The sequence below is a fragment of the Panicum virgatum genome, chromosome 9N (assembly GCF_016808335.1).
Source record: "Panicum virgatum strain AP13 chromosome 9N, P.virgatum_v5, whole genome shotgun sequence".
Lineage (NCBI taxonomy): Eukaryota > Viridiplantae > Streptophyta > Magnoliopsida > Poales > Poaceae > Panicum > Panicum virgatum.
The window spans coordinates 24,345,204-24,359,463 of NC_053153.1; positions in this window are offsets into that span (position 1 = coordinate 24,345,204).

The window sequence follows — 14,260 nt, forward strand, 5'->3', positions numbered from 1 at the left end:
CGAACCATTTGCACTGCGGCTTTTGAATTCAAATTTGACTTCGACCAATTTAGACCGATTTCCAGCCAAACCGGTCCGATATACCATTACTATATCCCGCCGGTTTAGCTCGACCGATCGGTAGGGTTAATCCTGTCTGGTCTCCGCGCACGGCATCGGACGTGCTGGGCCTCTTGTCCTCGCTCTCTCCCATCCCTATCGTCATTGCTGGAGCCGTACCAGAGCTCAGGGGCTGGCAGGGTGTTCCGTTGGCCAACAGCTGGCGTGCTAGCTGGACAGTACAACTCTACTAGTTTATTTCTTATCTTAATAAATTAACTATATAGAATGCCATTCTAATTTGTTTTATTACTTTATTAGATCGATTTAGTAATTGGGGGGGGGGGGTACATGGTGATGCTCCTGTTCTGCGAATATCTCTCTTTTTTTTCTTTTTGCGGTGGTGTCCCCAAAACAGTTTCTGCGATGGATACTACTCAGGTCTTGGGGTCAGGATGAGGCGAACTGCCCCCGTCTCTTAACCCAAGTCCATGTCAGTGCCTTAAACCCAAGTCCTTATCAGCTAAGGATGAATATAGATAGCTCAATATCTGAATTATCCATATTCGCATCCATTTAAAATGTCAGTGTAGATATTTGTATTCATATCCGATTTTAATATGAATGTATTCAAATCCAATTTCTAGATGGATGCATTCGAATCCAATTTCTAGATTTTTTTCTCTACTCTATTCTGTATCCGTATCCGAATAAGTAGGGAATATCGGACCATATCTATATACGCAAAGAAAAAGTAACAAGTGAAACCATCGTAAACTTGTCTTGTAGCGAATTACTTAATGATGTACACCATTTAAATTATATAAAAATGCTAGATGACTAATATTGTTAATTCCAATATTATTAATGATATATTAAATTTAACTATTTTAATATGTTAATTTAATGACAAATTTATTTTATATGAGTCAAAATTCATTATTTATTTAATGGTAAAATCTTTTTATATATCATAATTCTTAAGTATTTAAATATTTTTTAACTTTGCAATTAAAATAATTTGATATATTTAATTATAAATCTATGCATAGATAAGTATATGTTATTTTATATTTGGTATCTTATAATCCTTTACTCTCTCTACTTGTATAATGATTATGATCTACTACAAAATCGTTGATAATGTAAATTGATACTCACAATGGCGCTATGCTTCAAATCGATAAGGTATCCATGTCCGAATTCGAGCTACCCATTTTGTATTCCTATCCCATAATATTCGTATTCATGTTTGGATTAAAATATGGTAAAAGATCACATCCGAGTTCATCCTTCCCAAGCAGGGACCGGAATGCCTTGCACATGAATGCCGTTGATCTGGTAGATCAGATGGGTGTTTCGATAATACAGTCAAGCAAAATACGGTGACGACGGGAACTCTAGAGCTCCGAGAGTCATGCATGCATGCGCGACGGCAACGACGCCGGGCGGCGGGCTTGCGTGTGCCAGCAGCGACAGGTACAGTACCCCAGACAAGTCGCCCTCAGTGCCACGGAGGCACGGCTAGCTTGTAATACTCTTCTGAGGCTACCAACTAGGCGGGCCGCCGCCCAATCAAACCGGAGGCGGCATTTGCAGCGACCGAACGCACACTGTGCACGCCTTTGCTCTCGACCCCGGTGGTTGGTTGCTCCGGTGACAGGAGCGGTTCGCGTGCCGATCGATCGATCATCGATGAGGTAGTACACGCTAGCTAGACGTAGCCAGTACAGTCGTAGCTGCCGGTGCCGGCGAAGCGATCCGGGGTACGTAGCTTGGCTCGATTGCGATTCGACGACGTGCAAGACGACGGCGAGCCGTGCTCGGCCCGGCAGCTCCGTTCTAGGCTTCTAGCTAGTACATGTACTATTCCTTCGGTTTTAAATTATAGGTCATTTGACTTTTTTGACACTAAATTTAATCACTCGTTTTATTCAAAAAAAATTATGCAAATTTAGTCAAATTTAAACTATTCTTCAAAAATTTGTATTAATAAAGGAAGCCACAACAAAAAAGCGATGTTTTGTATAATTTTTTTGAATAAAATGAGTAGTCAAATTTAGGGTTGAAAAAGTCAAACGACCTACTACAATTTAGAAAGGAGGGAGTACAAGTGTGAGTAGGCCGGCAGGTCGGGTGGCGTGTCGCGTCGCGCCGATCGGCCTGCGTGTGTTAGTGTTACTTTACTTCCGGTCCCTTCGACCTCACGTGTATGCATGGTGTGGTGCATGCCAGCGCTCGTCAGCCGTACGTGCATGCATCGCAACACCAGTTACTACGCGATGCTATGGACGGGTGTGTTCGGGCCGGCCGGAGAGTAATGTCCGTCCATTGGGTCAGTGGCATGGTGGTGGTCCAGTAGCAGTGCGTGCATCGCGACAGTTATTAGTACGCTGTGCTATGCTAGTACTTACGGCGCCACATGTCCCGGGTCTCGCGGCAGGCTTGGTCCGCCCCGGAGGACGTACGCGTGACGCGTCGTACGCTGCCTGCTCGAGCGTGGAGCGCTGCGCGCGCCGGCGGAGCGGTGGCAGGGGCTCGGCCTCCGGCTGCGCAGCCGGTAGCGCAGAGAAGCCGGCCGGCCGCCCAGCTCCGTCCGCGAACCGTGCATGCCTCGCGCGTGGCCACTGGCCACAGGCCCACAGCCAGAGCCGGTGACAGCTACCCTAAATAACTATCGCTTTCGTTTTTCGAGAAAAAACTTTGATTAATTTTATATAAAAAAATATTAACATTTATGATATATAATTAATAGAGTTAAATACACCAGCGGCTCTCGAACTTGTCCTCAGGTGCCATTTAGGTCCACGAACTTGCAAAATCGAAATCTGACACCCTAAACTTGTTAAGTTGTGCCACTTAGGTCCATAACCCCTGAAGGGGTATGAATATATACAAAGAAGCCCTTCTTTTCTTTCCCCTCCCATCACCACGCCCCCTCACCCATCGGCCACACGCACGCCCTCCTCGCCCCTTCCGCCACACCGTCGGCGAGGCCGGTGCGCCACCTCCGCCCCTCCGCCCCACCGCCGGCGAGCGGCTGGCGCGCACCCCTCCTCCCCGCCTCGCCGCGCCGGCCCTCCTCGCTCCCTCTCCTCCACGGCGCACTCCTCCTCCCTCCCTTGCTCGGTCCCCTGCGCGGAGCGGAGGCGGGGCCTCGCTCCCTCCTCCTCCTCTCTCTCATGACGGCGGCGACCGGATCTGGCTTTGCTCCGCCACTTGCTGCCATCCGCCGCCCCCGCACCCGGCCCCAACACGCCGAATCCGCGCGGGTGGCAGGAGCACGTGGCACGAGCGGCGTCCGGCGCGACGGCGTCCGGCGGGAGCGGCCTGTGCGGGAGCGGCGGCTGGGCGGGCGCGGCAAACGCAGGGCGCAGGGGACCGAGCAAGGGAGGGAGGAGGAGTTTGTGGGCTGCGGGAGCGGTGGCTGGGCGGGCGCGGCGGGGTGGGGCCTCGCTCCCTCCTCCTCTCTCTCTCACGACGGCGACCGGATCTGGCTCTGCTCCACCGCTCGCTGCCATCCGCCGCCCCCGCACCCGGCCCCAACACGCCGGATGCCGCCGCGGTGCATGTGGGGGCAACGACCTCCTCCGTCAGCGCCCGCGATGCTCAAGGGCGCCGAGGCAGGTCGGGCAGAGCAGGAGGCTGCCCTGTGCACGCGTGACGGCGAGGTCACGCGGCTCATGGAGCAGGACGCCGCCCGTGCCGAGCCAGGGCGCAGTGGTCCGGCCGTGTGCGCACGCGGCGGCGGCCCGAGCAGGGGCTGCATTGGCGCGGAGCTAGTCGCGAGTGGAGAGGGCGAATGAGGGAGGCCTGGCGCTCGCTCATGGCGGCTGAGACGGGAGGGCGGGCGGGCGAGGTGGAAGGCGAGAGAGTGGGGGAGCTTGGCGACCTCCTATGCGGCCGCGCGGGCAAGGCCCGCGAGCTCTGTCGCCGCGCGCACGTGGCCTGCGAGTTCCATCTCAGCGGCGGCTCCCGCCATGGACAGCCGAGGGGGGGCAAGATCCTGCCGCCGCCATGGAGCGGCGAGACAGGGGGGCGGCCGCGGAGGCCGCGAACTTCAGGGGCGGAGGCGAGTGCGGAGTCCGCGAGCTCCAGGGGTGGCGGCCACTAGCTCCAGGGGGCGGTGGCGTCCGCGGCAGCCGCGAGCTCTAGTGGAAGGTGAGGAGGCAGGGGACGGCGGCGAGCTCCGAAGAAGCTGGGGAGGCGTGGGGAGAGAGAAAGAGAGAGAATGGGAGGGAGGGGGTGAAGGTAAAAGATAGCAATTTTAGAGAGTTTTTTTGCAAAATTCATGCCACGTGGCGCCATGTCAAGAGGTATAGACCTAAGTGGCACAACTTAATAAGTTCAGGGTGTCAAATTTCGATTTTACAAGTTCGTGGACCTAATTGGCACCTAAGGACAAGTTCGAGGGCCGCTGGTGTATTTAACTCTAATTAATATCATTAGATAGATTTTAATCTAGTTTTTTAATAAATTTATTTGAAGATACAAATGTTGCACATTTTTTCTACAAATCGAGTCAAACTTGTGGCACGCACACCAACGGCGACAGTTAAAAAGGGACAGAGGGAGTACACTGTTTGAGACATTCCATATACATATGATACTTCCTCCGTTTCAAGTTATAAGTCATTTTAACTTTTTTGAAAAGTCAAATTATTTTTATGTTTGACTAGAATTAGAGAAACAATTACAAACATTTATGGAACCAAATAAATATAATATAAAAGTATACTTAATAGAATCTAATATTTGGTATCATAAATATTAGTGTTTTATTGTATAAATTTGATCAAAATTAAAATATTTTGATTTTTTAAAAAAAGTTAGAATAACTTACAATTTAGAATGGAGGAAGTACATCTGCGTACACCGTCTACGTAGATCGCTTGAATTTGATTTCAACTCAGAGATATCCTTGTATTCCGTTGGGTGCCGCCATATGGTATTACAGGGTTATTAATTAGATACTCCAGGCAGTCCTCGTATTGTATATGTGCACATATATATATACATATAATTAAATAGCAACGTCATGTTCACTTGTTTTGGCCTCAGGCTACAGGAGCCCCAGGCGCGCGGCAGCAGGCTTCCAACACCACTTGAACCCCATCAACGTCTCAAGATTGATCTCATCTATGTATCCTTCAGAAATGCTAGTAACGACAAGTCCAAGACTATAAAAAAATATGGGACGACACCACTCGAAGCATGCACACTTATTGGCTTGCATTGCATTGCATTGGGTGGGAGTTAGGCTGACTCCAGCAGGCCATGCAAAGCGCCATGCAAATGCAAAATGCCTCGCGAATCTTGACTGTAGCGCCTTGGTCCGGTCTCCAACAGATCATCCATTCGGTCGAGGCATCTTGCATGCGAGGAGAGAGAGAGTGGAAAATGGCGAGCCGCGACGGGAGAGCCATCACATTGGCGAACAACGGTCATTCTCGTCGCGCGAAGGTGGTGAAGCAAGGTCGAAGCCGCAGTTGTATAATTGTGTCGGCAAATTCTTTAACAGTCTCTAGGACGGTACTCTCAGCCATGCAGAATTTTTCATCTAGTGAATCGGCAGGGCAGCCGTATGCAAGCATACGCATCGCAACAACAGACTTGTGCATGCAATCAAATCCCATGGCACCAACAGCGTTGGGTTTGTACTGCAAGGGTTCTTGGCTTCAATTTCTCTAACAATTCGTCGGAATAGTCGAATGTTCATTCAGAACCTAAAATACAAATGTGTTAGATATGCAGCGTACTGAACTATCAGAGCAAGGATATGCGAAAAATGCAGGATGCATCATACCTCCGCCTAAAGGTGGCTGCATCAAACAATGGGTGCTCATCAAAATAATTTCGCATGATCTCCAAGCGAGCAGCCACCCTGTCTCGCCTAATGACTCGCCATCCTGGGACATATCCTCCCCATCTCCGTGGAGGCTTCTCAGCATCCAACGCTAGTACATCATGCCAAGTCTTGAGCCGTTTGGTGCACAGCTTCGATGAACCAAAAATGGCATTCCACATGGAGCCGCGGGCCATTGCCTTGCTTTAATCAAACGAAAGTGGAATGACTTAGTTTACCTGAAATCGAAGGTGGAATGACTTAGTTTATCTGAAATCCTCACAATTCACGAATGCTATCGCACGTACGGCTCGTCCCCCGCCTTCTTGGTAGAGCAGCAGACCCCAACAATCCACCACCGATGATGGAAAATACCTTCTCCGGCGAGAGCGGCGGCCACCAAACCAAGGACCTTGGCACTGCGTGTTTCAAGACGCTAGGTTTTAGCGCTGAAGCGAAATGGGGAATGAAGAAAAGCGCGCCATAGTAGAGCGGGATATTTCACAAGCTGGCGCGAAACGCGATGGCTGCTGCCTATACCATGCATTTTGCATTGCCTGTTGGAGACAAAGCCATGGAAAGAAGCGATGCAAAATACAACGGCATTGCAAATCGTCTTTTGTATTGCGGGAATACATTACACCTGCTGGAGTCAGCCTTAGAACGACAAGGACACGAGTTTTATTGGCCCGGATGATGGGCAATGCAAGCCCCCATTGAAGGTCTATTTGACTCATACACGAAAGCTGTTCAACTACTAATACATGTCCGTCGCCATCGCCATCATCGGAGGCGGCGGCGGCGAGAAGGTAGCTAGGTAAGCCATCCATGCCATCGTCAGGGTCATGCTTCGCCTCCGATCTGGTGCTGCCAGCACACTACACCCGCCCATCTCTTGCGGCTCTCTTCAAAGCTTCACAGCGATGGGGTTCTGGTGGGCCATAGATTCGCGGAGATCGACTCCGGCGGTGCCTGGCGACGGTCGGCGGTGGCGGAATCTGGCTCACGGAGGTTCTAGGGGTTCGGTCATAATTTCTATGTTTCTCAAAGACTTTTGTGTAAAATGTATGGTGGTGCTGGTGCACTATGTGTCCTGCCATTATGTACCTGTATGCGTGCATGCTTGGGTCTTTGTATCGTATATCACTACCGGAAAATCGAAAGTCGCCGTGTGCTTTTTAGTGGCACACGGCGAAGTCAAGCTTCACCGCGTGCTTTCTATTTGGCACACGGCGAAGTAATGGTACGCCGTGTTTTTTTTTTGCATACGGCAAAGCAATAATTTTTTTCTCCGTGTATGACGGCCGTTACGAGGGGGCTGCGGCATTAGGCTTTGCCGTGTGCCATGAAAAGGCACACGGCCAAGGCCTGGCTTCGCCCTGTGCCTTTTGAAGGCACACGGCAAAGCGGACAACAAAAAATCATCCCCTGCCCTCCAATTTTTTTCCCAATCCACAAGCAACATGTTGTAATCCGTGTTAAAATTTGGAACATGCTTGCATTTATTTGCTATATTTAACTAATTAATTACATTTCAAGCAATTTTTTTGAATCAAGTCAAATTTGAACTGCAAGTGGTTCAAATAGTAGATCAAAGTGAGTGAAAAAAAATGATATTCATGTTATTTAGCCCAATTTAAGGCCATACCCATGAAATCCAAAGAAATTTTGAACAACTTGACCAGGAAAAACAACCACGACCGTGTGTCTGAATGATTTTAAAATTCTAAAAAATGCAAATCAAGTCTAAAAAATGTGAGATTTGTGAACAACTCATGATATCATATGTGGAGGTTGTGGTAAAAAATTTAGTGAGTTTTGGAATTTTTTCACGTACGATGCTTACAAACGGAAACATCTCCGAAGAAGAATTATAGAGTTTAGAAGGATGCGGTTAGTTTTAGAGTGGAAGTGATGATCAAATTTGGTTTTGACTTGAACTTTTTTCTAAAGGCAATACACAATATATAGTGCAATTACAGAAACTTTAGTATTGTTTTGAAACTATTTGATAATTATAATATATCAAGTGCAATTATAGGAATTTCATTGATGTAGAAATGTTTGCCGTGTGTTTTTTTGTTGGCACACCGCAAACAAGTCTCTCTTGACTATGGCCCGTCGATCTCGAGATCGGACGGTCCAGATTCACCGACTCTTCGTATAAATCCCCCCCCACCCTACCGCCCATCCGCCCACTCATCCTGCCGCGCCGCACGCCCTCCTCCCACATCCGCCGCCCCCCTCCTCTCCCTGCCGCCTGCCACTCCTCTCTCAGATCCGCCGCCGCCACTCCTCTCCTCTCCCTCCCCTCCCTTTTCTCCCGTGCGATGGCGAGCAGCCAGTGCAGCGGCGAGCCGGCCTCCGTCGGCCCTCTCCCTCACCTCACGCGGCTCCTCTCCTCCCCCCTCTGCTCGCCCTCACCGGTAATTGACCGGTGAGGAGGGGCGGTGGGGTGAGGAGCGGCGGCCGCGGCCTCCTCCTCATCCACAGATCCGGTGATGGAGGCGAGCAGCGGCCGGCCTCCTCCTCCCAGCGATGGTGCACGGCGGATCTGCCTCCTTCTCCCACGACGGCGCACAGCGGGGCTGCTTCCTCCTCCATAGACGGCGCACGGCGGACGGAACTGCGGAGGTGAAGGATCCGGCGCCCCTCCAGATCCGGCGCGGGGGCCTCAGGCGGCGGCTTCCTCTCCCTCCATCCGGCGGCGGCTCCCCTGCCTCTCGTCTCTCTGGCGGCGGCACTAGAGGTGCGGCCGGCGGTGGGGGCAGCTGGTTGATTTTTTTATTTTTTGAAATTGTTTGCTGTGCGTCTGATTTGGCTGACGGCGAAGCCGTCCACCCCGCCGTTCCCTGCCGTTTCTCCGTCGTCGCGCCGTTTCTTCTTTTTTTCGCCGTGTGTCGTCAAAAACGCACGGTGAAGCCTTTGTCGTGTGCCCGATAAAGGGCACACGGCAAAGAGCGTGTTTGTCGTCTGGCCAGTCGCCATCGGGTCTTCGCCGTGGGCGCCCGACGGTGAACCCTTTTGCCGTGTACTTTGAGCCTTTTGCCGTGTGTCTTTGGCACACGGCAAAGACCCAGACTCCGTAGTGTATCTCAGTTTAATACAGGTATGTTTGTTTAAAAAAAATCAAGAACAAATTGCTCTAGAAGATTACATTGCATTGCATTGATCGATAACGATGTTCAAACACCTGGCGGCGGTGTGCATTTCGTTCGTGCCCGGCCGGCGCCACATCATTTATGCCCCGACACCTGCCACCTGCTTTCAGTTCTGATGCATGCGTTCCGTGGCCGATGCTAATACTAAGAAATCAACATTTTAACTGCTAATTATAGTGTTAAATTAAGTCAGTTTATAAAACCAACTTCAGAACGCCTGCGCTAGGAACCTTGAAGAATCTAATGAGTCTTTTAACCGTATACTTAGAGGATGGTTACTATAGTATCACTGTAGCCAATTATCGATTAATTACCGTCATTGGATTCGTCACGAAAAATTACACACGTCTCTGAAAAAGTTTTGCTAATAGACTTCATTCTGGACTCCATGCATGCGAGACCTTTTTTTCGGCTTGCGTGCGCTAGGATTGTGGAAGAAAACCAAACAAACCACTAGCCAAGGAAATTGTTCATTGCTGAGCATATTTTTTGCACGGATAACTCAACGCCAACCGGCCAGAATAGGATTTTTGTTGTTTATTTCATTTGTCTCTTAACCGGCCTGCTGAAAGTCTCTATTGGGCCCGTACTACCACTGGCCGCTTGCTTGGCCGGTAGCCTGACGGATGAGATCGGGAGAGCAGTGAAGTAAGTGAATTCATGGTGCACCGACAGGCGCAGCGAAGGGCGAAGAGGGCATGGGCTCTGTTTAGATCCCATAATTTGATTTAAAATTCTAAAATTTCCACCACATCGAATCATTAAATGTACCAAAAAATGTAGGGTCAGTTCGATCCATGCCACTCCAATTTTTTGAAATTGGATCTCATGTTGAAAATCATGCCATTGAGTGGCATGATTTTCAACGTAACACCCAATTTCACGGAGTTGTGGTGGCATGAATCGAATTTTCCCAAAAATATATGCATGGAATATGAAATGTAGGTAAACAAAATAACTAATTTTATAGTTTAAATGTATATTTCGAGACGAATCTTTTAAGCCTAGTTACTCCATAGTAGGATAATATTTATCACAAATAAATGAAAAGTACTACAGTACTTTTTAATTCGAAACAATATCAATTTTCAGGATAAAACACAGCCATAGGCTCTCTTTCCTTCTCCGTCTCTGAATAGCTGCTGCTGCTGCTCTCGCAGAGTCGTCAGATCGAACAGCTAGCTGCTGCGTAAACAATATTTTTTTGGCAGTTAGGAAATAAATAGCAAACCGAAATAAGCTTAAGAGCTTGTTTAGATCTTTACCCGTAAACTGGTAAACACAAAAAAAATGTCACATCAAATATTTAGACACATGCATGGAGTACTAAATGAAGTATATTTACAAAACTTTTTATATAGATGGGCTGTAAATCGCGAGACGAATCTAATGAGCCTACTTAATCCATGATTTGCAACAGTAATACTACAGTAACCATATGCTAATTATGGATTAATTAGCATCATTAGCTTAGTCTCGCGATTTACAACCCATTTGTGCAAAAAGTTTTGTAAATAGACTTTATTTAGTACTTCAAATTAACTAAATTCTTTTGCAAAATTTTTACATGTAAACAACTAAACACGGCCTAAATATACATAGTACTAGCTAGTATCAGTAGCATGGGGCTCGGGCGGCTAGCACTCCGAGGCAGCCGATCCTGGGTTTGAGCATCGCTCGACCCTTGATTTCCACGGGTACTGTAGCGAGCGTGCGTGGGGTGTGAGTGTTGGCGCGGTCCGATCAACGTGGGCGCTCAAAATCTTATATGACTCCCCTCCGATCAGCGTGAGCGCCCAAAATCTTATGACTCCCCAGTGCTCCTGGGTGTTTTAAAAAAAGTATGGCACAGAGCCAGTGCTCCTGTGTGTTTTCAAAAAAAAAGTATAGCGCGTTCCGAGACTACTCGGACAGCCTCGTCTGCGTTGAGTCCGGTCAGCGTGGGCGCCCAAAATCTTACATAACTCCCCTCCGGTCAGCGTGGGCGTCCAAAACCTTACATGACTCCCCAATGCTCCTGGGTGCTTTAAAAAAAAGTATCAGTAGCATTGTATTGTTAGTGGGCCCTAGTCGTTCTCACCATGCATACTCACCACCCCAATATTGAATCTACAGCCGACCACAAGTTTCACAACTCACGATCGATTTGTCTCTCCCTAAAAATATCTATCCTCCATCCGCCTCCCATCCCATTCCACTCCCGCACTCTCTTCCCCTTCCCCTCCTTATAGATGAGCGTACGGCCCGAGGCCCGTTAGCCCGGCTCGAGCACGGACGACCCGGCATGGCCCAAGCACGGCACGGGCCCGAAGTCACCGGGCCCGGGCCAAGCACGGCCCGTGCACCAGGCCGTGCTTGGGCCGCCAGTTCGGCCTGCCGGGCGGCACGGCACGGCCCACCCAAAAAGACCTCGGCCCGGTCCGGCCCGGCCACCCCAACGGTCGGCCTGCCCCTCCCCCACGCCTGCCAACGGTCGGGAGCGAGCGGCCGCGGCCCAGCCTCCCCGCGCCAGCCCAAACGACGCCCCCAGCCTTATATGACCCCGCCGGCGCCCCTCCCCAACCCTAACCGTAATCCCCATCCATTCCCGACCCGCCCTCGCCCCCCGCCTGCCATCCCCTTCGCCACCGCAGCGACTCAGTGGTCGCCCGTCGGGAGTCGCCGCGTTGGACTTCACCTCGCCGCCTCGTCCTTCACCGCCGCGTCGCCACCTCGTCCTCCCCCCTCTATCCTTCTCCCTCACCTCGTCCTCGCCCGTTTGCTCATCTCTGTCTACCGCGTCGTCGTCATCCTCGCCGCCGTCCTCCGTCGAGCTTGTCTTCTTCCATCTCTCCGGCGCCGGGCTCCAGCTTTGCAGGCAAGTACATCCTCCTCAAGACCTCAACCCCTCTCTCTAACCCTAGCTATTTAACCCTAACCCTAGCTACCTCTTCTTCACAGTAAGTCGGTGATGAGCTGATGCTGCATTCGCCGTGAGGAACGGGGCCGAGAGCGGGGATCTGACGAGCCGCGGGGGCCGGTGGCCATAGACGACATCGACGAGGCCGTGTACCCTGCAACCATCAACGAAGATCTGGTTGACTATGGTCCCGTGCCCGACAACATCGACGACGCGGGTGGCGCTGATGCTGCTGCCTTCCTTGGGCTTGGCAACGTCACTGAGGCTGTCGCGGCCCCTGTGCCGCCGGTAAGTGAGTCTCAATCCTGTGGATCTAAGCATCGATCTCCTGTCTGGGATAATTTTGATGAAATCTTGGATGATAAGCGCGTGCGTATTGCTGCTGTTTGCAAGTTTTGTCGCCATAGATTGTCTGCTAAATCTGCTGCTGGCACTGGTCATCTGCTTAGGCATCAAAATGCATGTAAAAAGAAAGTTGATCATGCTAAAATGGTTCAAACTAGGCTTGCTATGAACCCTGATGGATCATATAGGAACTGGGAATACAAACCTGAGGTTGCTAGGGTTGAATTATGCAAATTGATTGCTAGGCTTGATCTGCCTTTATCTGTTGCTGATAATGATGCTTGGGATGATTACATTCAACGTGCTCATAAGCCTAGACATGTTAGAGTGTCTAGGTTTTCAACTAGTAGAGATCTGGAGAAGCTTTTCATTGACACTATTAATAACTTAAAACATATTGTCTTTCCTGGTGTCAATTCTATTTGTTTGACCTCTGATATCTGGTCTGGTAATGCAAAGGAGGATTACATCACTGTTGTAGCTCATTTTATCAATTATGTGTTCATCAATGGTAATATTGGCTATGCTGCTTTGAATGGTGAGCACTGGTATGTTGCTAAAAAGGTTTGTGAATTCCTTGAGTTGTTTTATGAATCAACTGTTGCTCTATCTGGAGTGTATTATCCCACAAGTCCTTTGGTTCTGCATCATATAATTGAAAATTGCTACTCATTTCCATGAATGTCGGGGTGATTCAAAACTCGAAACTGTTATAGGCCCTATGAGAATGAAGTTTGAGAAGTACTGGAAAAAATTCCCATGTTATATTCATTTGCATTTATTCTTGACCCTAGAGCTAAATTGAGAGGTTTGCATATGGCTCTTGATTTGCTTGCTAAGTCTACTTCCTACAATTACAATCTGTATGCTAATGAAGTTAAGCATGAGTTGTTCAAGCTGTATAACAAGTATGAAAACAAGTTTGCTGCAGCAAGGCCGGCAAGGACAGCCCATCCATCAGGTTTGACAGGTAAAAGGAAGCAGGCTTGGGGTAAGATCTTTGGAGGGCCAGGAGGATCTGGTACCTCTGGTCCTTCTAGTAACATTCCTATTGCTGGTACATGTGAGCTCACTGCCTATCTTGACAGTGACAATGTTGTGGCATATGATGATTCATTTGATATCCTTAATTGGTGGCATGATCATAAACTAACCTATCCAGTTCTCTCTATCATGGCTAAGGATATTATGTCGGTTCCTGTCTCAACTACTTCTTCAGAGTCTTGTTTCAGTCAGTCTGGCAGGATTCTAGAGGATCGGCGCAGAAGGTTGAACCCGGAGACTGTGGAGCAGCTGATCATCATCAAGGACTGGGAGCTGGCTGCGAGGAGAGCACAACATTCATTGGAGGACTTGGAGCTGGAGGAGAAGTTCAAGAACCTATGGCTTGATGAGGACAATGCTGGTGCTGCTGCTGGGGATGAGAGTTAGAGTGAGATGTGAGTGACATTTAGCCTGGTGGCTGTTGTAACTTGTAATTGTAAGACACTAAAACTATTTGGCCTGGTGGCTTTTGAACTTGAACTTGAGCTGGCTGCACTCTTTTTTCCTTTCTAGGGTTTCTCACAAGGGTGAGTTTTACCTAGAAAGGTTTTTAATGAGGCAGCATTGCACAAACAGCTTTTCCCAATAATTTGAACTTATCTCTGTTTGTCTTGGTGGTTTTGGGGGTTTTGGCCTTTTGGATTTGGGGGTGTTTGCCTTTGTGCTTTGAATACATGTGAAATGTGAATAATTCATGTCTAGATTTGAGATCTGGAATTTTTTTGAAATCTGTTGAAATGTTTTTTGGTGACGGGCTTTTGGGCCGCCCGGCCCGGTGTCTGGTCCCGTGCTTGACGGGCCAGCCCGGCACGAAAATCGGCCCATGGGACGTGCCTTGGGCCGATCCCTGGGCACGAAGCCTGTTTAGGCCCGGCACGACGGCCCGTCGTGCCCAGTCGTGCCGGGCCCATTCGTGCCGGGCCGATG